Source organism: Monodelphis domestica, chromosome 8, assembly GCF_027887165.1.
Source record: "Monodelphis domestica isolate mMonDom1 chromosome 8, mMonDom1.pri, whole genome shotgun sequence".
Taxonomy (NCBI): Eukaryota; Metazoa; Chordata; class Mammalia; order Didelphimorphia; family Didelphidae; genus Monodelphis; species Monodelphis domestica.
In genome coordinates this window covers 82,155,683-82,179,609 of record NC_077234.1, presented here as the reverse complement: position 1 = coordinate 82,179,609, position 23,927 = coordinate 82,155,683, and the positions used below count along the sequence as shown (strand labels likewise).

General features: G+C 35.1%; 1 protein-coding gene across 50 annotated transcripts in view; it reads left to right on the top strand.

Moving 5' to 3' along the window:
- Window positions 1-23,927, top strand: part of MAP2 (microtubule associated protein 2) — a 352,353-nt gene that overhangs the window by 224,315 nt on the left and 104,111 nt on the right. For all 50 annotated transcript variants that reach the window (XM_007501818.3, XM_056808320.1, XM_056808318.1 and 47 more), the window contains one exon: window positions 7,361-7,434. The gene's annotated coding sequence lies outside the window, so the exon portion shown is untranslated. The remainder of the gene's footprint in view (window positions 1-7,360; window positions 7,435-23,927) is intronic.

The window sequence follows — 23,927 nt, the reverse complement described above, 5'->3', positions numbered from 1 at the left end:
TTTGTTCCTAGTTATGAAACCAAAGAGTGAGCTTGTGTTAAGAGGGAAGAGGCTGCATTAACTTATCTAGGGTTTCTGGAACCTGTGGCTTTTTCACACAATTGGTGTTTCTTTCAGAGCTTTTCCCTGGAAGAGTGTGTCACAACATGTTTTTAAGAAATTTCAGTACACTTGATTTACTCATATTTCTTTAACTCTTCCATACTAATTTTGTGTCTTTAGGATCCTGAATACTATTACTATATATATAGATATTGTATATCATTCACTCACATTTAAAATTTTTTAATTCATAACAAATCTATAAGATAGGTGATATCAAGTTCATATTGAAATGTTTCTTGCATGATAACTAAGAAAAACACAAATTATCTATGTTGTCTTGTGTTTTTATTAATTTTGTTAAAATTTACATTACTTTTTTTAATTTTAAAGATATTTTATTTTACCAATTACATGTAATAATAAATTTCTACTTAAGTTTTCTGAAGTTGTATGATCCAGATGGTCTCCTTCCTACCCTTTCCTCCCCTCCCTGGAGCAGCAAGCAATTTTATCTAGATTATACATGTATTATCATGTAAGATATATTTCCATATTATTCATTTTTCTAAGAGAATATTCATATAAGACCAAAACCCCAAAACAAAAACCCAAGTAAACAAGTGAAAAATTACATGCTTTGATCAGCATTTTGACTCTAATAGTTCTTTCGCTATCAATTATAATTTAATTTGGGCCATACTTAGGAGTTTTGTGGGCCCACATGCAACCTCTAGACTGGGAGTCTGACATCTTTAATGTAATTAATACTCATTTTATGGATGAGAAAATTGAGAATAAAAGAAAGAACTTTAACTAGAACTCAGAATTTAGAGTCCTTAAACATGTATTCACATCCTGGCTCTGATAATTATTCATTTAGGCCCTTTGGTAAATCCTTTCTAGTCTAGGATTTCAATTTCTTCAGTAAAGACTATTTCCTTGGAAAGAGGGAGTTTGAATATATAACCTCTCAATTCTTCCTAGTTTCAAACCCTTTAAATACGATCTAGCCATTGTTGATATTTTTTGAAGAAGGTGGACAGAAAACTTTCCTAAAATAAGCTTAACTTTACAAAGTTTTTAAACATTGTCATCTTCCAAAACCTTTTCCTCTTATGAACTTCCAAATAGTTTCCATCTTTCAGTAGGCCAGAATTTCAATTTCAGTGTCATGCTTGACTCCTCTCTTACTCAACCTAACACATTCAATCAATTGGCAAATCTTGTGGTTTTTACATGTGTAGCATCTCTCATATATGCCCCTATCTCTCCACTTACACAGTCATCTTCCTAGTTTTCCCTTCATCACCTTTTGCCTGATTTCTTGCAATAGCTTTCTGTAATCAGAAAATCTCCCTGCATCAAATGTCTCTCCTCTCCACTCCACTGCCAAGATGATTTTTCTAAAGTATAACTCTGACCTATTACCCCCTGCTCAAAGAGTGCTAGTAAATAGTTCTCTATTATCTGCAGAATTAAATGTAAATTCTTTGGGAACCTCCTTATAATCTGGCTCCTTCCTTCTTTTCCAGTCTTGATATCCATCTTCTCCATACATTTCTCATTGACTTATTTTTTTCTCCTCCAACATGAAGCTTCCTCTTTCATCTCTGGATTACTTATACAATGTTTCTTATGCATGACCCTTATTGCCCACTGTCACAAAGCCCTTTTATTATCTAATTGGAGCTCCAAAAAGAATACTTATTTCATAGCTACATAGATTGACCTATACTTCTTCAACCCTAGCTACTTCCTTCAATTTAAGCAGGATGCCACCCCTTTCACCTTTGATCTCTCATCCAGCCTTAGTTATTGTTAGTGCCCATGCTGCCCTGAATTTACTTTGTATATAATATTTTAGATAACATGTTATAACATATAAGCATGTATATATACCATGTAACTATGTAGATAGAGCATAAATGTTATTTATGTTGCATAATGGAATAATACAAAATATAAACACTATATCTATGTACTAAATGTATCATTCCAGTAATATAGAAGCTTTTTAAGGGCAAAGGACATTATTGTTTGGGTGTTGCTTTTTGCTGTGGTTATTTTATCTTTGTATCTCCAGCTCCTGGTAGAGTACCTGAGAGGTAATAAGAATTCTGTAAAAATTGCTGAAGAATGTTTAATTTTTCATTCTAGTCATTATCCATTCAATTATTTTTAACATTTCAAATCATTTTTTTCTGCCAGATACAGAATTCTGTTTAAAAGAAATGCTGGTTTAAAAGGCAAAACAAAACAAGATCTCATGAATTAAAAAAAAGGATTTGATCTGGATTACTTTACAGTAAAAAAAAAATTTTTTTAGTCCTCTATGTTTTATATCTTTTATCTGGGCCACTAATGAGTAGTAGTAACAACTGCCTGGAATGAAAATGTCATAGGGAGATGGAAGTCATTCAGTAACACGTTAGGGTAAATGAATGTGCACTGGCAGCCATCCTGCTGCTTCAAAGATTGGCTGGATAATGGATATTTTCCCAACAATATTAGTAATTCAGTCCCCAATAGCAGAAATGCTGTGATTATGGACATAAGTACACTGAATCACAAGCATTGTTCAAAATCTAGGGGAGTAGATTGATGGTAGTAGGGATGTACTACAAAGGAACCCTTGTGAATTCCAGAGCAGGCTGAATAGAATAATGATCTCAATTAAGCAATTAAGATTAATTCTGAGAAGAAAAACGCAGGATTCCAGCAACTTGAAACATTTCAGTTTGGGGTCCACTGACAAAACCCCTATGGGGCTCCTATAACAAAGTGATGTTCTTGATAGGACATATTTAAGAAAACTTAAATTTGTAAATGTGTTATATGTTGCATGCAAATGCAGCAAGGGTTTATTTATAAAGTTTCTTTTGTTAAAACAATGAGTTCTTTAACCCTTTGAGGGAGCCTCCCTGGGCTTAGGTCTCAAAAAAAGTTCTCTGTGAGATTTATTCTTGGGCCATTGTCAGACAAATTCTATACACAGAATTTTGATAGCAGAAAAAATGCTGAATTTGAAATCAAAATATTTGAGTATGAATCATGCTTCTAAGATTTACTATCCCTCTGACCTGGGAGAAGACATTTAAGTCTGCTGGGATTTGTGTTTCTGATTTATAAAAAATATAGGGTTTGGACTTGATCTCTAAATTCTATGAACTCTTTTTTTATGGGTGTGCTTACACCAGGCCTCCTACAGTCAATCACATTATATAACTAGAAGACCTTTAGCTTCATAAGGAATCTAAGGAACAAAGAAAGACAGTAGAAACCTTAGCAGGTACTCATCAGTTGGGAAATTTCCATATTAGAGACTCAGTAACAGGGTGTCTGACTGTATGTCACACCGGTTGAGTTTGGAAATGCTCGTCCCAACTTTGGCCACAAGGTTATAAGACATTCTGACCCTACCATCTTATGAAATTGAAGATGAAGAATGTCATTGGAGTTGGCACTCACTTCTGGGAAATTACTAATCTTTTAAAAGCTTGGAAAGTGGGATATTAATACCAGTTCAAGACAGGTTTAAATGGGAGTGACCATGAATGAATAAATAATTTTAAAAGAAAATAATCTGTTTTAACACAAAAACTAATAGAAGTAATTCTGGAGATTTGGAACACATAATATTGAAGATGAAGAAGGAAGGGATGTATCTGGAATATTTTTTGGATTCTATAATTTCCTCTAGGGTGCTATTTTCAATAAATCACATATCAGATTATTCACAGAGCATCTGTCTTTTTCTAAGAGGTTAGGTCAAACACCATTTCATTTGAACTAATTTTTAAATACCTCTTGAGAAATGGAGACTGCACTAAGAATTGAAACCCCAATTCCCCAATATCTCTCTCTAGGTTCGTTCACTAGATTCCCTTAATTGGAATGGGAATGGATGCCAAAGCATGTTGTATTAATTGAAGATCCTTCTTAATCTCCAGATAATATACTTTTTAAAAAAAGTAACAAAAAGTATAAAATTTAAAGGGTTTTTAAAATTTTTAGAAAATTATGTTTATATTTTATTCCTATAACATGTCCTCCTTTGATAAGTTTTATCAGCTGCAATGTATATGTGTGTATACAACATATATACATTTAACAACATGCAATGATAAAACTCTATGTAATGAGGGGAAGTGGATAGAGAGCCAAGTCTGGAGATGAGAGGTTCTTGGTTCAAATATGACCTCATTCACTTCCTAGCAATGTGACCCTAGGCAAGGCATTTACCCCCAACTGCCTAGGCCTTATCACTCTTCTGCCTTGGGACCAATACTGAGTATTGATTTTAAAGTGAAAGATAAGGCATTAAGAAAAAAAGCTATGTAATAGAATAACAAACATTGACTTAATGTGGAATTGAAAGAATGAATGAATAAATGATTGACTAAAAGAATCTATTTAGAACTACAGTATGTTTCAGGCATTGTGCTAAGGACCAGTAATACTAATTAAAAAACTAAGACAGTCTGTGATGTTGAGGAATCTACATTCTAATACAGGGAAATGGCATGCATAGAGAGACAGTGAAAAGAAAGAAGAAATTATTTTTCTTGCAGTTATTCATTCTTTTAATAAGTATTTATTGAGGGTCTGCTATGACCAAGGCACTGGGTAACGAACTGAGTGGAATGCAAAAACTTAACTACATTTTTTTCTTTGCAAATGCCCTATCTGAAACTCTATCATGCAGCTGCAAAATACAATTATATTTATAATAGTTCCAGTCCTGCAGTCCTAGTTAGAAGGGTAGTCAAGCAATTAAACTTAGTTGAAACAAAAACAAACCAAAAAAGTAAAATCAAAAACAACACCACTATCAACCTAAGTTTGAGAAGTGTCTTAGAGCTTTATTTTAACATCATCGCTTTGAAGTAGTGTCTCTGTATTGCACAGAATTTAGATATATGTGCTAAAAAATACTGTGCATTTCTGCTTTTTCCCCCTATAAAGACACTAATTTAACAGATGGTGACAACCCAGAAATTTTTAAACACAATAACACTGTACCTTTTTTATAAATTTATTTGTTTCAAGTTGTGGCTAATTAAGACCAGCTTCTAAAATGAAACGAGAAGAATTTCTTAGCAACAATACTCTAAGAATGTCTTTTTAAAACTTCAGATGTCTAATAGGTTAAGTTACCTTCATTGTGTCACTCAATCCACAAAGGTAGAGAAAATTTAATTACCTTGTTTAAAAATTCCACTGCATCCTGTGGCTGGACAAAATCAATGCATCCTGGGCTAGACCCTCCATCCTGTAGCATTTATTTCATTCAGTTAATTATTGTATTAGGAGAAATGATCGTCTTTTTTGGAAGAGCTAGCAGGGCTGACCAGTAACCAGCTACTTATTAGAATTATCATGTTTTTAAAAGTACATACTCTCTGATATAATATTTATGAAGCAAAAATCATAGGAGCAAAGTCGAAAGGCAATGTCAACTGAGGAAGCAAGCTGTCACAATGATATCCAAATAACATGTAATTAAACATATTATAGTGTTTGTTTCAGGCAGCATGTTTCCTATTCATAGTATCCCATTTCTGTCTGCAGTGGTTGAAAAGTGCAGTTAAAGAATTACTGACATATTCTATTGTGAAAACAAAGAAAAATTATAAAAATCGAAGAAAGAACCTTTAGTACAAGCCTCAAAACAAAGATAGGAAAGAAAATATATTCAGGAACATGGAACTGGAATAAAAGATTAGTTTATATTGGTGTTTGAAAGGTCATATATAGTGGATATGGTTGGCAATGGAAGTTTAAATTATTGAAGCTACAGAAAGAAAAATTCTGGATGCAAAAGAACAATGAACTTGGAAGCAGAAAAGTTGTGTTCAAATTCAGTCTGAGTCTCTTATCAGCATTTGACATTGGGCAAATAACTTCTCCCTTCCCTGGACCTTATGTCCCTGATCTGTAAAATGAAGGGCATGGACTAGATGGCCTGTAAGATTCCTTTCCACTCTTAACATTCTTGGAGTTTCTGTGCACTCCCCAGAAGTAGGTTGGAGTAAAGAGAAGCCAAAAAGCAAGTTCTGAATAAACTGAGTTAACCCAGAGAAATAAACAACATAAACCAATGGGTTTGGAAGGATAATCTAGCCAACTTCTACCATAATCACTGGGTTGGAGGTTCATATTAGACTTAATAATATGTGTTCAGGATTCTTCCAGGGCCTTTCTCAAATAGTCTAAACTATCTGAACAAAGGAATAATACTTATGAGTTTTCTAAATCCTTAAAATGAAACCATAACATAATCTTAAGTTACAAGTTATAGGGAGATTGGCCTATTCTAAAAGAGACTATTCCCATAGAATTTTATTTAACAAATATTTATTAAATACAAACTACATGCTAAACCTTATTCAGCATTAGGAATGCAAAGATGAATATGACGTGGATTTTGCTTTCAAGTAGCTTATGACCTAGTGAGGAGATAAAAGGGAATGTGTTTTAAATACAAAGATGAAAGCCAGATGAAATTCAAGGACAAAGAGTTTATCTACTTTGGAATAGGCAAGAAATTTAGGAAATTCTTCTTAAAGGAGATTGCACCTGAATTAACCTTGAAAGAAGGGAAACATTTCCATATTGGGGTTGTAAGCCTGGCTGTGGCAGGAACAAAGACCTGAAGATAGAAAAAGTCAATTAAGAATCCTGGAGAAAGAATAGTCTGGTTGCCTTGAAGAGAATAAAAGATATATTAGAACCTGGAATTTCAGGATTAGGAGTTTATGATGCTACCCAGGTCATTTAGTTTTAAAATAAAACCTAAAAACATAGTTGAAATTCAATCAGTCTAGTTGTTGGGCATTGTGAATAAACTCTTAAACTTTCTAGTTAATTATTGGGCATTATGAAGTTATCTTCCTGTAATGATGAAAAAATGATACATGTGTTCATTCTTGACAGACATTGCTTCTTACCAAACCTCAGGAACTGGTGCTTTATGTGAACTTCTTGACATAACCCAAAGGAGCACTTAAGCTTTTTCAGCTTACTGATTGGCAAATGGAGCCTTTGGAATAGCAGGATAAAAAGAGAGGAAGACACCAGAGCAGTTTCTAAGATGTGAATGCTGAAGGAGAGGATTGGCCTAATGTGCCTCTGCCTCATTACTTTGTAGTCTCCTCTCCCAGATAAAGGAACTGCAATTTTAAGAGTGCCTATTAATTCCCTCTATATAACTGACCTGAAGAAATTTATTTTCTCCTATTTTTCTCTTTCAATGAATGTGTCTTATGTATAAAATACTTAGGAGTTATTAATGGTTTCCTATCTTTCTTTCTAGAAACCAAAATCATCTTATTGATCCTTTAAGAGGAGAACATAACATCCTTGCTTCTTTGCCATCAGCTTAACTTGGTAAGACCCTTTCTACTATTATGTAATTACTGAAGGATTGTGGGGATAAAAAATATCATTACAAAATTGCCTTTCCTTATTTAAAAAAAGAACAAACTACCAACTACTTCAGATAGAAACAAATATCTCTATGAACTATAAAATAGTACATTCATTGGCTCACAGTGTACCAAAATTGCATTTAAAAGTAAATAACTGATTGAATTTATCATAGTAATAAGAATATGGGACATTGATTTCACATGATGGTGCTGACTGTTATCAAATAGCATAATTTATTCTTTGGAGTATCTCTGAGACACATAGCTTTTATAACATTGTGGAAGACTAAATGCTTGCACTGTGTTCTTGTTGGATAACAGAATACCATTTTTCTATCAATTTAGGTCTAGAGAAGGATTCTACAAGAAATCTAGTCCAACCTCTTTGTTTCATAGTCGAACAAAGTGAATCTCAGAGAGGAGAAATTACTTGCCTATGATTAAATAGCTAGTTAGTGACAAAGCTGGAACTAAACCTAATTTGGTTAATCTGATTACTCCTATCAAATATTCAGTGCATTACAATGTGCAGTTAATCCTGGATGCTACAAGGCCATTGGAGAACAGGCTCAAAAAAGTTTCTTCCAATCTAATAAGATTTTGAGTTCAGCACTAATAATAAAGTGTTCCTATATTATTGCTTCTAAGATAAAATATGAACCTTTTATGTTTGACTCTTAAAGATCTTCACCACCTGGCCCCAACCTATCCTTTGTTTCCTCTATTCTTTTCACAGAACAATTCACTTTCCTTAATGGTTTTGGCATCTGATTACAGACTTCTTCTCTAAGCTGCCCCCCTCCCAACCACCATTTTCAGTAACTCCAACCTCTGTGTTGATAACCATACATACAAGCCAGGCTTCAGAGTCCCTTATTTCCTTATTTTGTGTGATGCCCATCTCACTCTATTTTCACCACTCAACTAAGATAATGACACCTTAAATCTCACCATTACTATGAACTACTTTACTGCCAAAATTTATAAATATGAAATGTCAATCTCTGTCAACAATCATATACTTTCTCACCTTTGTTAGGCTTTTTGTCCTACCAAGAATTCTCTTTGCTCTCATCAAGAACTCTAAGTCTTTGATTTTTCCTCATTCTATTCTAACTCTTCTGTTCTGGATGCCTATCTACCCAAACCTGATCCCATGGACAACCATTTCAACACTTCACCTTTGAATGAATGTTGCCTTCCCCTTCATGGTTATTGTTGTTATTGGATTTTTTTCTTTTAATCCACATCCCTAGTAATTTCTCACCATTTCTTGATTTCAATCTTCCTCTAGTCTTCTGGAGGGGAGGAATCTCGGACTGAGTTAATTTCAATATACTGCCAATTTATGAGATCTAATTTCATGTAGGCCCTCCATTTTCCTTGAGAGTTTTTTCTGATTTGTCCCTTATCAGCTACTTACCACAATTCCTTTAGTTTCATCAAGTTCAGAGCATCATCCCTGCCTTGCTTATGAGTTTGCCTCCCAATGAGAAAATTATAGCTCTTAAACAGGAGCTGTCTCAATTCTAGTTCTCTGTGTTGTGAAATTTCTATATAGGCTTGTATATTTTTCCCTTCATTTGTTCCTGTCACAAGAGGAATTGGCCCTTCTTGCCAAGGGTAAAACCTCCTTGAACCTGTTCTCTCCCCACTATTCGTTGTCTTGCCTTGAACAATCATTTTATTTCTTATGCATATCTTCTTCACTCTTTCCACCAATCTCTTTTTGTCCTTAGAAATAGGGTATTAGTAAAAGTTCTCTCTATCTCTACCTTCTCAAGCAACCTTCCCGGGACTGCCTTTTCTTCATTTCTGAACTTCTGGAAAGAGCAATTTGATATACTTCGGCATCACTTATTCACTCTTTGGCCTCCTGCAATCTGATTTATCTCACCATTGCTCTATGGAAAGTGCTGTCAGTAATCCCCAGTGACCTTCTAGTCACCATATTGAACCTCCATTGATCTTTCTGCAACATAGAACACTGTTCACAGCTATTTAATTTGCTCTGTCGCCTTAAATAATTCACTTGACCTCTTGGGACAGTTGCTTTTAGTTAATATTAGAAAATTAAACTGAATGGGCTCTGAGATCTCTTCCAGTTCTGAAATCTCATCATTCTGTAATCTCTAACTCCATTCCATTAGAAGCCATCATTCTCCCCTCTAAACTAGAGAACCCCATTTATAAATAACAACAGCAACAAAAAGGATGATAATAATAATAACTAACCTTTATAAGACTTTAAAATGCTATCTATAATGCACTACATAATATATCTACTAAATATAATGCAAAGGACTATATGAGTATATATGTATGTGTTGGAGAAGAAAATGGTAAACCCCTCTAGTACCTTTGGCAAGAAAATCTCAAATGGGGTCACAAAGAGTTGGACACGACTGAAATGACTGTACATATAAGTATGTAGAGATATGATATATATATATAATTTTTATATTTGATCCTCACAATATTCAGTGAATTAAGTGCTATAATTATCTTCATGTTGCATATGCTGAAACTGGGATAAGAGAGGTTATATACGTTGTTCAATATTACCTAGTTGTATTCAGACTCCGATCTTCTTGACTCCAAGCTCAGCACTACTTAGATGTTGGCTAGACATTTCTATCTTGGTATATAGTTGCCACCTCACATTCCACATATCTAAAAGCAGACTCATCATTCCCCCCCACCATCCAAAAACAAAAAACACGCCGTTCCTCCCAGCATTCCTGTTTCTGTCAGTGATATGTAACCTCATTCTCTGAGTCTCCCGAATTTGAGATGGAATATTCAAGGATCCTGAACTTCCCAATTATAATATATGTATCTAAGTATTATAATTTTCTGTCTTTTTCCATATTTCATACCCTCTTTGCATTAGTGAAACTAGACTACTGACTGTTCCCCGAAGTGGCAACAATCCTCATTTTCCTGCTTCCTTCTCTTTATCTAATTTGTCCCCATGTGTGAAGCCCATTTTCTCCTGCCCTTTCACTTGTGGTACACTAGATAGAGTCAGGAAGATGTAGGTTTGAATCCTCCTAATAGCACTTGTTCTCTTTGTGGCTCATGATAAAGTCACTGAACCTCTGTAGACTTTGTCTTCCTCATCTATAAAACAGGAACAATAATACCTGAGGTTGCTGACAGACTTGAGAGTAAATATATATAGTAGACTTGAAAATTTTGCCTATATACTATAAAATGTCAGCTTTTCATATTATGAGCTAAACCTAGACAGCCTAGGTAGTGCAGTGGCTCGAGTGCTGGACCTGGAATCAGAGACTCATCTTCCTGAGTTTGAGTTCAAACACAGACATTTAAATAGCTATTTTGTGATTTTGCTCATTTCAGGACTCCTCTGGCTCTTTATTTGGGCACTACTGTCAGGTGGCCCCGCATTATGGTTGTTAATAAGAATGCAGAGGACAGGGACAATCATTTATCTTTCTGTTTCCATACCCCAAGTCTTATACACTTGTACATAATAAATGTTTTAGCATTTTTTCATTGAATGTATTAGATCAGTAGCATGTAGTCCGTGTGAGATATATTACATCCTTGATTTGTTAGTAAGGAATTCAACTTTTCTTACACTTTATCCTTATATATTTTCCTAGTAGAACAGTAGTTTCTCCTTAGACTCCTTGAGCCATTCAAGTCTAATGGGACACTTAACCCATGCTGTATTTTCACATGGTATAATAATGAGAATCTGTTTCATTTTCCCAGAAACAACCCTGGGTAAACACAACCTCTTAAAATTAAAAGAAACTTAAAAGGAAAAAGCTTCAGTTTGATTGCTGTGGACTATTTCCCAATCCTGCACCCTAAGAGAGTATAAGCAAAACATGTAAGAAGTTCAAAAGAAACCCTAACTAGATGTTCTCTTTCATCACCACTTTTAATGATTGTAGGGTTTTCTGAGGGCAAAAGAAATGGAAATACTCAGTAGTTAGATCACTGGACTTGGAATCCTTTGTCTGTAATTGGTTCATTGTGTGTACTTGGGGCTGGTGCCTAAATTCCCTCCAAAAATTAAGTAGAAAATCCAGCCTATTTGTCCTATGAGGAAAAGGAAAATATGGCCTCTGTATATCAGCAATAGTGCTGTTTTGGAGAAAGTTGAGAAAGAGAGATATAGACAGAGATACAAAGAAAGCGACAGAGAGAACCATCCTTTCAGCTACTATTTCCTTCATGTTGAACTGATTTAAATATGAATATTTAAATCAGTTCAACTATATACATATATATGTAGTGAGCATCATTAGCGTGTTATAATTGCTTATATCGCTAAGATTTTTTTTAAAGCTATTTGACAAGGAGAAATCAAACAATACAGTCATAATGCCCCCAGTTGCTTTAATAAAAGAAAAAAATTAAAATTTTAAGTTATCTTCTCTGGAAAAGAATACTCTGAGTTATACTAATCACTGCTCTATCAGTATCCATCCCCAGTGCCAGAATGTTTTAGGTAAATTATTATTAAAAGAGGCTAAAAATATTTTAAAATAAAAAGTTTGTTAGAAAATTAGTATTAAATGTAATCTTTATAAATTATTACTCTAACATTCATTATAAATGAGAAATAGTTTGCAGGCCCTAGAATACTTCTGGCTCTATTTATACTCAGAATCATAGAGTGAGAGATTTTTTGATCTAGCTCCCTTTTTTTTACTGGTAAAGAAACTGGGACTTAGAGAGGAGAATCTGCCCCAGGTGTTCTAACTCCAAGTCCCTTATATTGCAGGAGCACACACACACACAGTAGAGGGGTCTAATTTTAAGGGGACTCTCCCGTGCCTAAAACAAGATAGAAAGAGGGGAAATTGCCTACATCTCCTGGCAAGAACTAAAATAACAATAACAATCCTCCTACTTAACAGGCTGAGTCATAAGCACATTCTCCTGATTTGTCTACAGCTCGGAGCAGATTGTTTGGGCTGGAATTTTGTAGGCAGAGGTGGTACCACCTGCTGCAAGGTCTTTAGCTCTTGTTAACATTATGGCAGCTGTTGGAGGCTTGGTCTTTTAGCAGTTGGCCCAATGATAATAGGAAGAAAAGATAAGGTCCTGTGGGGTGGGTGAACACCATCAAAACTAGGGTTGGGAACGAGGACTCACCAATGGTTTTCCCAATTTTATCATGAGCCAATAACCAATCAAGGTTAACTTTAGGTGATAGGAGAATTATTTTATCTGATTAGCTTGAGAAGTTCATCTTCCCATTGACTGCTAAGGAGGAATAAAGACAAGACATATGATCATGTCCACATGGTTCAGTGAGAACAAAGGTAGGAGAGAAGGAGGGATAGAGATTGCTGTTCATTCATTTCAATCAGATCTGACTTTGTGACTCTGTGTGAGGTTTTCTTGGCAAAGATACTGGAGTGATTTGCCATTTTCTTCTCCAGCTCATTTTACACATGAGGAAATTGAGGTAAACAGAGTTAAATGATTTGCTCAGGATCTCATAGTCACATAGAACTCACATCCTCCTGATGGTGGGCCTGGTACTCTATCTACTGCCTGAAAAGAAAGAAAAGAGAGTCATTTAGATACCTTTTAAAAATATTTTAATGAGGACAGCTGGGTGACTCAGTGGATTAAAGAGCCAGGCCTAGAGACAGGAGGTCCTGGGTTCAAATCTGGACTTTCCTAGCTGTATTACCCTGGGCAAGTCACTTAACCCCCATTGCTAGCCCTTACCACTTTTCTACATTGGAACCAATATTTAGTATTGATCTAAGATGGAAGGTAAGGGTTTAAGAAAGAATGAAATAAAAATAAATAAGTAAACAAATGAATAAATAAATGAATGAATGAATGAATAAATGAATGAATGGATAAATGAATAAATAAATAAATAAACATTGCCCAGAAGAGAATTGAAGAAAGCACAGAATCACAAACAAGCCAGAAAACCACTGGTTAAATGAATTACATATTTTTAAAGAAAAGCAAAGAAATCCAGTTACTGGTATAATCCTCTTTTTCTATCCTACTATATATATATAGAAATACCCACTTTATCTGGTGTCTGTTAAATTCAAAGTGAAAATAAATTATTTTTTAAAAGAAGAGCAAGAAGTTGTCATCATGTCTTTGAAAGACTGAGGGTCCAATCTGCATGTAGGAAAAGCTCTTCCCTGCCCCCAACCTCAAAATAATCAAATAGGTGGGAACTTGCTATTTTCTTCAAGATTCAGGTCACTGCATAATTCACCTTACTGAAACATACTCTCCATAGGAATTTTTTTCTGCTAATTTTCAAACATATGGATTTGGTAGTTAGTTTACATTCTATATGGCTAAATGAATTATTTGGTATAGGCTTAGAAAAAGCATTGTTTTTAGTTTCTATTTTAGGTTGTCAATAATGGTTTTCTTATATCCCTACTGTATGCCAGGTACGGTACTCGAACCCTCTTAAGGTCCTTTACAAGCTTTTAAAAAATGGCTTTTCATTCATAAGAAACAAAAAACATGTTGTATTAAGAATAAATGAAGTTGTGGACTTTCCCTTCCTGTAGAAACGCTTTAAGACTGTAGGTTGCAAAGCAGGTCTGTGTTGGTAGGGGGCCTTTTCTCACGAGATATTCACACAAGCCCTGAAATCCAAAAATAAAGGCTTTATCCAAAATAAAACACACATTAAGAGAGGAATTATTGGACAGATGACTGATTGCCATAGTCAAATGTATGGGCATAAGCTCCATCTTTAGTAGATGAACTTCAGGCCAAAGCTTGAGCAGTGTTTCCATAGGAAAGATATTCTGCTCTAGTTTTTGTTTTGTTTTGTTCTTATCTCGTTATATTACATGGGTAAGGGCAACTGGGAAGCATGGAGAATAAAAAGCCAGACTTGGAGTAAAAAGGTCCTGAGTTCAAATCTGGCCTCAGACACTTCCTAGCTATGTAACCCTGGACAAGTCACTTAAAACCAATTGCCTAGCCCTTACCAATCTTCTGCCTTAAAATCTATGTTTATTATCCATTCTAAGACAGAATATGTGTGTTATTTTTTTAAAGGTAAACAAAAAAACCTCCATATTACATGGGTAAACTCAAGGAATTTTTCTTCTGGTCTTGAACTTTCTCTGAATGGCATAAAATACATATTAATAATCACTGTGTAATTTAGTTAGAACAAGTATTATCATCCCCATATTACAGACAGAGATGTTGAGTCCTTGTGAAATTAAATTTTTTTGCCTATCGTGGCATAGCTATTGCCTGGGTACTCAGGATTTGAACCAAAGTCTGTTGACTCCAAGTCCAGCTTCTTATCCTCCCTGCTGTGTGACTTCAACCTAGGAACACATAGCAAAATCAGAAACACAAGCCAGATCAGAAATTAAAAAAAAAAGACTTGTAAGCTATAAATGGATTTTAAAATCTAAATATTGGTAAATGAATTGAACCACAATTTGAACTAACTAAAATAGAGAGGCAGGAAAATGTCTAAGTGAAACTGTTTTGCTACAACTTCATAATCTTTGGGATTTCTCTGAAGAATCATTAGCAGAGTAGTATATCTTTCCTATGACCTTTCATTGTGGCAGCTTCCCCCCTACCACCTTCTTATCTGAATGACCAAGGATCAAAGAATCACAAATTCTAAAACCCCAGAGCTGGAAAGGACCTCAAAGGTCCAACTCATGCCTGAACAAGCATCCCCTGTACAACATCTGCACTGTGTTCATGCAGCCACTGATGGGCAAGTCCCCAGGAAAAGGAATGATGTGCCAGCCAAAGGCATTTTGAGATGGAGAAGAGACCAGTTAAGGAAGTTTATTCTGGAGTTATCTCAAGAATAGATGTAGAGTGTGTAGAAGCTACAGGATGCAAATCATGTTTCTGGATCAGCAAGCAGGAAGGTATAACAACATCACAAAAGGAATCAGTGTCTTCCTTCCCTCCTCACCAGTGCCTTTGACTTCATCATTTGGCCATTTTGGAAAGAGTTGAGCAGGAAGTGTGCCTTCCTATGAGTTTGCTCTCTCTCTCCTCCCACTCAACCACCCACGGGATGTTCTTGTTGCTGTTGGAATCTGATGTGCAGGCAAAGAATTGGAGAGATTTATCTATATTTGCTTCAGAACTCTGCTGAAGCTTTTCAAATTATACTGTTTTTGCACAGTCCTTTTTTCCCCCAATCTGGCCCACCATTCGATTAAGGAAAGACCCTCCTATAATGTGAATATATTTGAATTCGCTAGGTAAACACACCAAGCTAACAAGGTAAATTATAAGCAATCAAATTAAAATAATAAAATAACATGATAATTGTGCAATTGAGAACCAATAGTCAGATTTATATGAAACATCAGTTAAGTGATGTTGGTTCCTTTTGGGGGTGATAGAGTGGGGAGAGGAAGACTACGATATATGTTAGAAAACTACTTCTCAAATTGAAGAAGCATGAATGATTGCTACAAATAAAAAACATTAAATACAGAGCTTTCATATTGAAGAAGAGATGCTTTTGCTATCTTGTAGTTCTGACAATATCATCATGTAAAGGTATGTGGCATTGCAAGAGAAAGTGATAGAACATAATCTCAGTTTGAACTGAGATATATGTCCATTTAAGGATAAAACAAAAAATTCAGAAGCAGAAGAATAAAGCAAAAGGCATTTTCCCACACATTCTATGCATTAGCAAGAATCTCAGATGAGTTTTGACAGTCTGGTAAACTCATAAATTCTAGTAAGACAGCCCTTGTTTTGGTTCTCATATTTGGTCTTTAAGCATTTGTTTGTACAGAACACAACCAAATGTCAGGATAGCACAGTCTAGGTAACACTACATGAAGACTCTTCTGTCTGCTACACATTTTCCAGATAAAGTACCCTACAAAATAAACTTGCCTGAGTTCCAGCCTCCTGTTACTGCAGAATTCTCAGAGCTCCATGAAATGCTGCATTGCAGTAGAGAGCTCCCACTGGCTTTTCCTTAAAGGTTAGAAGTCCTTTTTTCCCTCTCTTCCTTTGCCTATGAGTGGGTAGCATTTTAATCAAGTTCCCTAGGCATCAAGCCATTGTAGAAGTGCTGCATCCCACAGGGGGAAGAAAACCTCATCCTTTTTCTAGATGTATCTAAGAGGAGGGGGTCTGTACTGTTTTCCTGTCATTTCAAAGTTAATATTTCAGCACATGAAAGGATGGGATTGATGGGTAATGAAAAGTGCCTCTGGACAGGCGCAAGCATGATTAACCTTTGTCCACGTCTCCTTTACATACCTTGGCTTCTTGGGTGATTCTGTGGTTTTTTTTTAAAGCTCGAGTTCAGTTTAAATATCTCTATCTAGTTGTTTTCTATGGATCTCAGTTGCCCACAGAAAATACCTTGCTTCTGAGGCAGCTGTGCCTCCTCCAAAGTAAAATGCTTCAGTGAGGAGGTAGGTGCCAAGGTTGAAGTCATTTAAAACCCATCTGGACAAAGCCCGCAACAAAATATCCGGTGATGATCAATCTTGAATAAGGAATGGGTAGCCAAAAAGACCTGAGAGATCTGTCTTCAAGGCACATTGTGATGCTAGAAAGTGCTTGGTCCTAGGGAGGCTGCATCTAAGGCTTTTTTGTTTTCTCAATGTGTGTGCTTTTGCCTTGCATATGTTTACAATCTGAAGGAGCCTTGTTTAGGGATTTAAAGATTCTCAGGAGATATTTTTAAGAATAAGAGAATTTAAAAAGAAGTCCTGGTTAGCAGAAATCATAGTGTGGCAAAATCTACTTAGATCTCTTAAGTAAATTGTAGAAAAGTCTCAAGATTTGAGGCTTTTTTTGTTTTTGTTTTTGTTGAGTTAAGAATATATGCTCCATAAATTGCAAATATATTATTCAACTTAGGCATATGGATTTTAAACAGCACTGTTATGTCTGCAGAGGACATATATTGAAATGTTCTTTGATATTCTGTTCTCAATATAGCACTAAGGTAATTGTGGATTATCTGGGAGCAACAGGGTTAAAAGAAGGTAATTCTTGTTTCTATAAGTTTCTAAAACCCTTATGAATACCAGAAAGTATCCATTTTTCTTTTTGCCCTATAGCTGGTTATAAAATATGGCAAATATTAAAATATTTAAACCGAAAGATTCTTGTCTTTTAGTATATAACTTTTGGCAATCTTTATGGTAGTCTGTCAGAAAACAAGATTCTCTCCTTTTGATATAATTGGACTTATAAACATGTGGTAGATTTAATTTTTCCATCAGACACAGGAAATTTCCAAATTTCATTTCTCTCTCTCTCTCCCTCTCTGCTTTCCTCTTTTCTTCCCTCTCTTGTGCCCCCCTTCATTTTCTTTTAATTAAGGTTCAGCTTGGCAGCCTCTGTCTTCTTCAAAGCAAAAGGCTGTTTTCATTTTTGATAATTCCTGAAAAGCATTTTACAGCTTCCTGAGGAATTTTGGTTTCCTTTACAAGTCAGGCAGATGGTTTATATTGCCTTAGGGAAGGTGTGGGCATCACAATTTTTGGTTTACCATGAATCTAGCAAGAGAATGCATGTCAGTCTGTCTGTCTCAAATGCCTGCCTCTCTATTTCATGTGGTTGAAAAAGTCAAACGAAATTATAAACCCAGAATTGAGTCCCTTTCTTTGCCTTTTCATTTCTCATTAGATATCAAAAAGGAAATAATCCCTTGAGTCTTAGCAAATGCTGGTTTAAATCATCAATGGATTTAATGTTTGTTTGGAGGAAGGGTCATAGTACCTTGTATCAGGCCCCTCGTAAGTACAAAGCACAGAACTAGGAAAGCAAATATAATCAATGAACAAGGTAGATTGGCTGCTCAAGTGGTTAAAAACCCATTTGAACTTGCTCAGTAAGCTCTTGGTTGTTCACTTTCATGTTTCTATAATCTGCACTCATCTTTATTTTATGATGTAAAATTGTTCATATGTCCTTACAAGTCCCAAATAAAGTATAATTCTTTTGTTCATTGGGGCAGCATCCTAGATTTCTGGCCTACAATCAGAAGGAGAGTGAACTAATGAGGTGGGGATCAGAGTGGGAGCTATACGTGAAGGATGAGAAGATAGAAGCCCAGAAAGGATGGGAAGCAATGCACTATTTTGAGGAACAAGCTGAATTAGTATGGGGCCATATCTGAATTTCTCTAAAAATTTTAATCCCCATAGCTCTGACCTTAGCCAGCAGCAAAAAATAGTTTTACACATGGCCAAAATGGGCATCAGTTTATGTGGGATTTTCTCAGAAGTGACTCAGAAGCCTTAGTATCTCTTTCTCATCTAGGAAGAAGAGTATCTAAAATTCTGCTGTTAGAAATTATTCCTTTAGGATTTCTATTTGGATGGTATACTCTTAACATGTAAATATTCCTAGAAGAAATATCATAGTTAGTTTAAAAAAACACTAACTAGAATTAGGAGACCAGGGATCTTTCACTATACTTACTGGATTCCTTGCCATCAGATCTTGAGCAAGTCATTTCTGCTATATTTGCCTTAGTGTCCCCATTAGTAAAATGAGAAATATAAGATTTATAGACTCTTCCCTTTCTTTTCTAACTTTCGATGATTCTCTGAAATGAAGAATAATACTAAATTATTAGTGAAATATCAGATTGGAACAGGGCATGGCAGTACTGGATAATCAGAGAAGAGACAGAGAGAAGGCTAAAGGGTAGGAATGGGATATAAAAAAAGGGGATGAGAGATCGAGATCATAGATTTCACTTATTTTAGAATCCTGCCTAAAGTTGTCTCTAATTTAAATATAATGTCACCAGGAATAAGTCAGGAGATGATGTGAAATTTTTAGACCAGTCACTTATATGAAATATATTTTGTATTTTTCTCCTCTTTGCTTCTACTTATGCCATTATCCTCCCTTTACATGCCCTCACCACTTACCTCCTGCCTGCCTGAATTATCTATATTTTGGATATTTTTAATTCAAAAATTAAATTAATAAGTTTATATCTCTTCACAAATGATGAGGCATGGGAAGGCTAGGCTCAAAATCTAAGACCTTCTTCTTCTAATACTTTTCCTGCCCTTGTAATACAAAGTGATAATAGCTTTCCACTCTGAAGATATGTCCCTGCAACCTTCTTTGCCAATGAATGATATATATATTTTTGTATTCTTTTTGGTATTTCTCCTTAGCCTAATATTATTGTTGAACTTCTTAAGGTCTCTTTAATAACCTTTTCTCCCTCCAGACTAGAATGAGGGAACCTCCAATTCTCATCCTCCATTAAATTAGTTGTCCTGCAAACCTTCTGGAGGCTTGGTTCTTTAGGTCTTGGTCACAGAGCACCCTGAAAGATTAATCTCCCCCCCAAAATACAATTTAATTGAAGAATCAGAGATTTTTATTTTTTTAATTTAGTGAATATTTTTGCATTCATTTTTTAGTTCCAAATCCTTTCCTTCCCTCAAGCCCCTTACCTTACCTGCTGAAAACGCAAGCCATGCAATCAATAATCATAATGCATATAAACCAGAAAAATAGAGATTTTGCTGTAATTACCAAGTACATTGCCTATTAGAGGAACTATTAACTCTAATACAAATACAGATCTGTCAGAAATTATCCCTATAGAATGAAAATAGAAGGTCATTGGCTATACAGCTGCCTCCAGAACTTATTCTCAGTAAAAGCTCCTCTTTTTTTTTCATTTTAGCCTTTCTCACTTCATACATTTATTTTCTATGGTGTCTTTGGCTTTAAAAGTACCATGCTTTATTTTAACAAGCTGAACCTATGCTTCCAGCTTCCTATCAAAGGTCCTCCAAAAATGAGTGCCTGGTTCATAAGTCATGGAAGCTTTGAAAGGAGAAGAGGGAAGGAGAAGGAAAGGGGAAGTGGTTATGTTCTATATTCTTATCCATACCTAAAGCAGTGCTCCCTGCATCCTACATGCTTTTCATTTAAAAAATACCTTAAATGACCTAATCTCTGGGCACCTCAGTTTATTCACTTATTAAATAGGGATGATAATATTTAGAGGTCATTGAACCTCTCTTTGAATATTTCTAGTTCCAGGGAACCTAGAGGGCTTAAAAAAATCCAACTTTTTAATTATAAGATGTGAGAAATATGTATACAATGCAATTAACCTTGTAAGAATATGAGGGTTGGGGAGTTTACTAGTAAGTCAACCATGTGAATAACAAATACACTGATGCAATTAAAAAAAATTAAACTGAGTCTTCTCACACACACTGGCTACTTGTGGTCCTTGTACCACCCTAATCAGCATGCTTTTTTAACTATCTGTGTTTCTGATCTGGACCATCAATACCAAACATAATTCAGACATCCAATTGACTAAGCCCTGATGGAGCTCAGAACTCCTGAATGAAATACATCCATCAGTCTCAGCCTTTCCAGGAACAGGGATTAAAGGCAAATGCCATTACGCCTATTACACTAACAGTCTTGGACTGCATTAAATTTGAGAGGCATCATATCCAAAAGCAGGGGAGGTGGTTGTATAATATAGTATTGTGTATATAGTATCTGTGTTCAGTACCGGGAGACATATTTTAGGGACAATGTCATTAGAAGAGGGCAACGAGGATGGGGCAAGGTTTCAAGTTAATGCCATATGAGAATTGGTTGAAAAAACTTGAGATGTTCATTGTCAGGACCAGCAGGGGTAAGAATGCAGATGGACTAGGGCTGATGGCAAACAATTGACAAATTTATTGGTCACAGCTAGATATTTATAGAGGGTTGAATCAGGCAGAGGGATTAGATCACTCACAATAGAATTCAATGATTAACAGGATGGAAACAATGGATTTAAATTACCTCAGTGGCTCTGAACAGTTTTCTATAGATGATACGTCAACATGTCAATGTGTGACCCAGCTTCTCACAGAAGAACATACAGTTTTTACAAAGTATAGCAGGGAGGGGTTAAAAACTTCAGGTGATGTCATGGGGCTGTGTTACTGCTTCTTGCTGGTTATGGCATTGATTTTCCTGGGGTCTACTTTCACTACTGGGGACTACAGTTCATCAAAACTAAAAGGGGACACAGGGAGACAAAACATCTTTTAAGTATTAATTTGTCCCATGCTTCAGGGAAAGCAGGATTGGATTTATTCTTCTTGGCTCCAGAACTACAATCAATGGACATGTTACAAAAAAAGAAAATGTAGTCTCACTCAATGTCAGGAACAATTTGTTAACAGTTATTTCTCTTCTACCACTTCTTTATTATCTCATTACTTTTCTCTTAATAACTGCTTTTTTCCTCTTCTTTGTTATAAGGCAGGTATTTTAAAAGGCTGCATATAAATTGAGTCTTATAGAAGTTAATAATAAGAAGAATTCTTTGTGTCAGGAGGGCTTTAGTCTTGAACTTTAATTATATTGCAAATTATAAAAATAATCCAAAATCATTCAGCCAAAATATGTATGGAGTGGCTAACAAATTTTCAGATTAAATGTTTCCTTTAATTAATTCTAATAGTAAAATGGAAGGCTTATGTGTATTGCAGTATTCAAAGATCTCTAAAGTCTCAAGATAAGAGCAGTAAAATATTCTTAAGTTGTAATGATGGGTACAATAAAATCCCACAGATGTATGAAAACATTGTTCCTTGTCAAAACATTATCAAATTAAATAATATGGAGCTCACTTTTTGAATCAACTGAGATCCATGACATCTCTTCCAGAAATGTCATGAAAATCCTTCTCACCATGAAACTTTTTGAATGAATTTCTCATTACTAAAGCATTGAAATGTTTCATTGACCCCAATCTTTTCCTTTCCTGCAGGCCCAAGGTTATTTCTAGTCTTTCTCTATATCCATGAATAATACACAAAAGATAATTGTCTACTTCAGGTTTTTAATTATAAAATAAAATACATAAGATTACTAAGGAAACCAATTATATTAAAATATAGTTATTAGTTTGAAAAAACAAGTTCAAGAGCCTTCATGTTAAGAAACCTTGTTCTAGGTCAAGGATTCCCAAATTGGACTTTGTAATAACAGTTGTCCAGCTTCCATACTCCCTACTCACTTACTCAGAAATGAAAATAGTGAATTCAAAGATCCATTGGTCTGATATCACAGCTCAGTGTCCCTCTCTTCATTCAGCAACAACAATAATAAAGACTAGCATTTAAGGTTGTCAAAGTGCTTAGCAAGTATTATTTTGTTCTCACAACAACCCTAAGAAGGTAGGTTCTATTATTATGCTTATTTTATGGTTAAGGAAAATGAAACAAAAAGTGATTAAATGAAATTCCCAGAGTCACACAGATAGTAAATATCTGAGTCTAGATTCGCACTGCAGTCTTCTTAACTACAGACCCAGTGTTCTGCGTGCGAGGACATCCAAAAACTGCCAATTCCAGGTTGCTATGAGCATATAGAAATTTCTTTTGACCAGTGAAAATTTTTTAGCTCTTGGCATGAGAGCCTGACCTATTAGCATGTTGGAAAAGTAGTTGACTACGAGTCAAAATACCTGTACATTTAGCATAATATTGCTCACAAAAATTAACCGGAGTCTCTCTTTGTTTATAAAATGGGGTAATTATACCCATAACATCTCTTCCAGGATTGTTGTTTTAAGCTCAAATAATAATTGAATTCACTATGTAAATGCCAGCTATTAGTTTTACAAAGCAGAAGAGGCTTTGAGTATATGCTATATATGTCTTCTGGGCACTTTTCAGAATCAGAAAGGCACTACTCCAGGTCATTGAATTTTCAGGCAGAGATCCTATAGGATCTGATCTGCTTTGTAGAAGGAATGGGAATCCACCCTGAAGAAGCAGCTACATTCTACCAGTCACAGATCTAAGAAATATTAAAACAAATTGAGAGAATTGGATGAGATCTAGTTCTTGAACTCTTGTAGTTTCACTATTTCTCTGGAATGTGGAAAGAACTATAGAATCATAGAGTTTCAAGGGACAAATTTTTTCATCTTTTCTCTGTAATTAAGTTTGACCATTATAATTATGGAATATTCAGTTTTTGTTATTGTTCTTTAAAATTACCTTAGTGTTTATGACTCCCATATACTATTCTCCTGGTCCTGCTTACTTTAAATATTTTCCTGATTCTCCGAATTCTTTATAGTCATAATTTTTTATGGTAAAGTAACATTATATTACATACACATATTACAACTTGTTTTGCCATTCCCACAACAAATAAGCATCTTTTTTCCATTTCTTTACTACCCCCAAATGTACTGCTATGAATATTTCAACATTTATAAAACCCTACTGGATTTGACATCCTTAGGTCATATACATAGCAGTGAAATTTCTGAATTAAAGGGAATAGACATTTTAGTCAGTTTGCTTGCATATTTTCAATTATTCTTTTGAAAACAACTTTGGGAGAACAAAATATTTGAAACTCCAATATTTTACTTTCTTTTGGCATCAACAAAAACAAAAAGTCATCAAAATTTGTATTTAA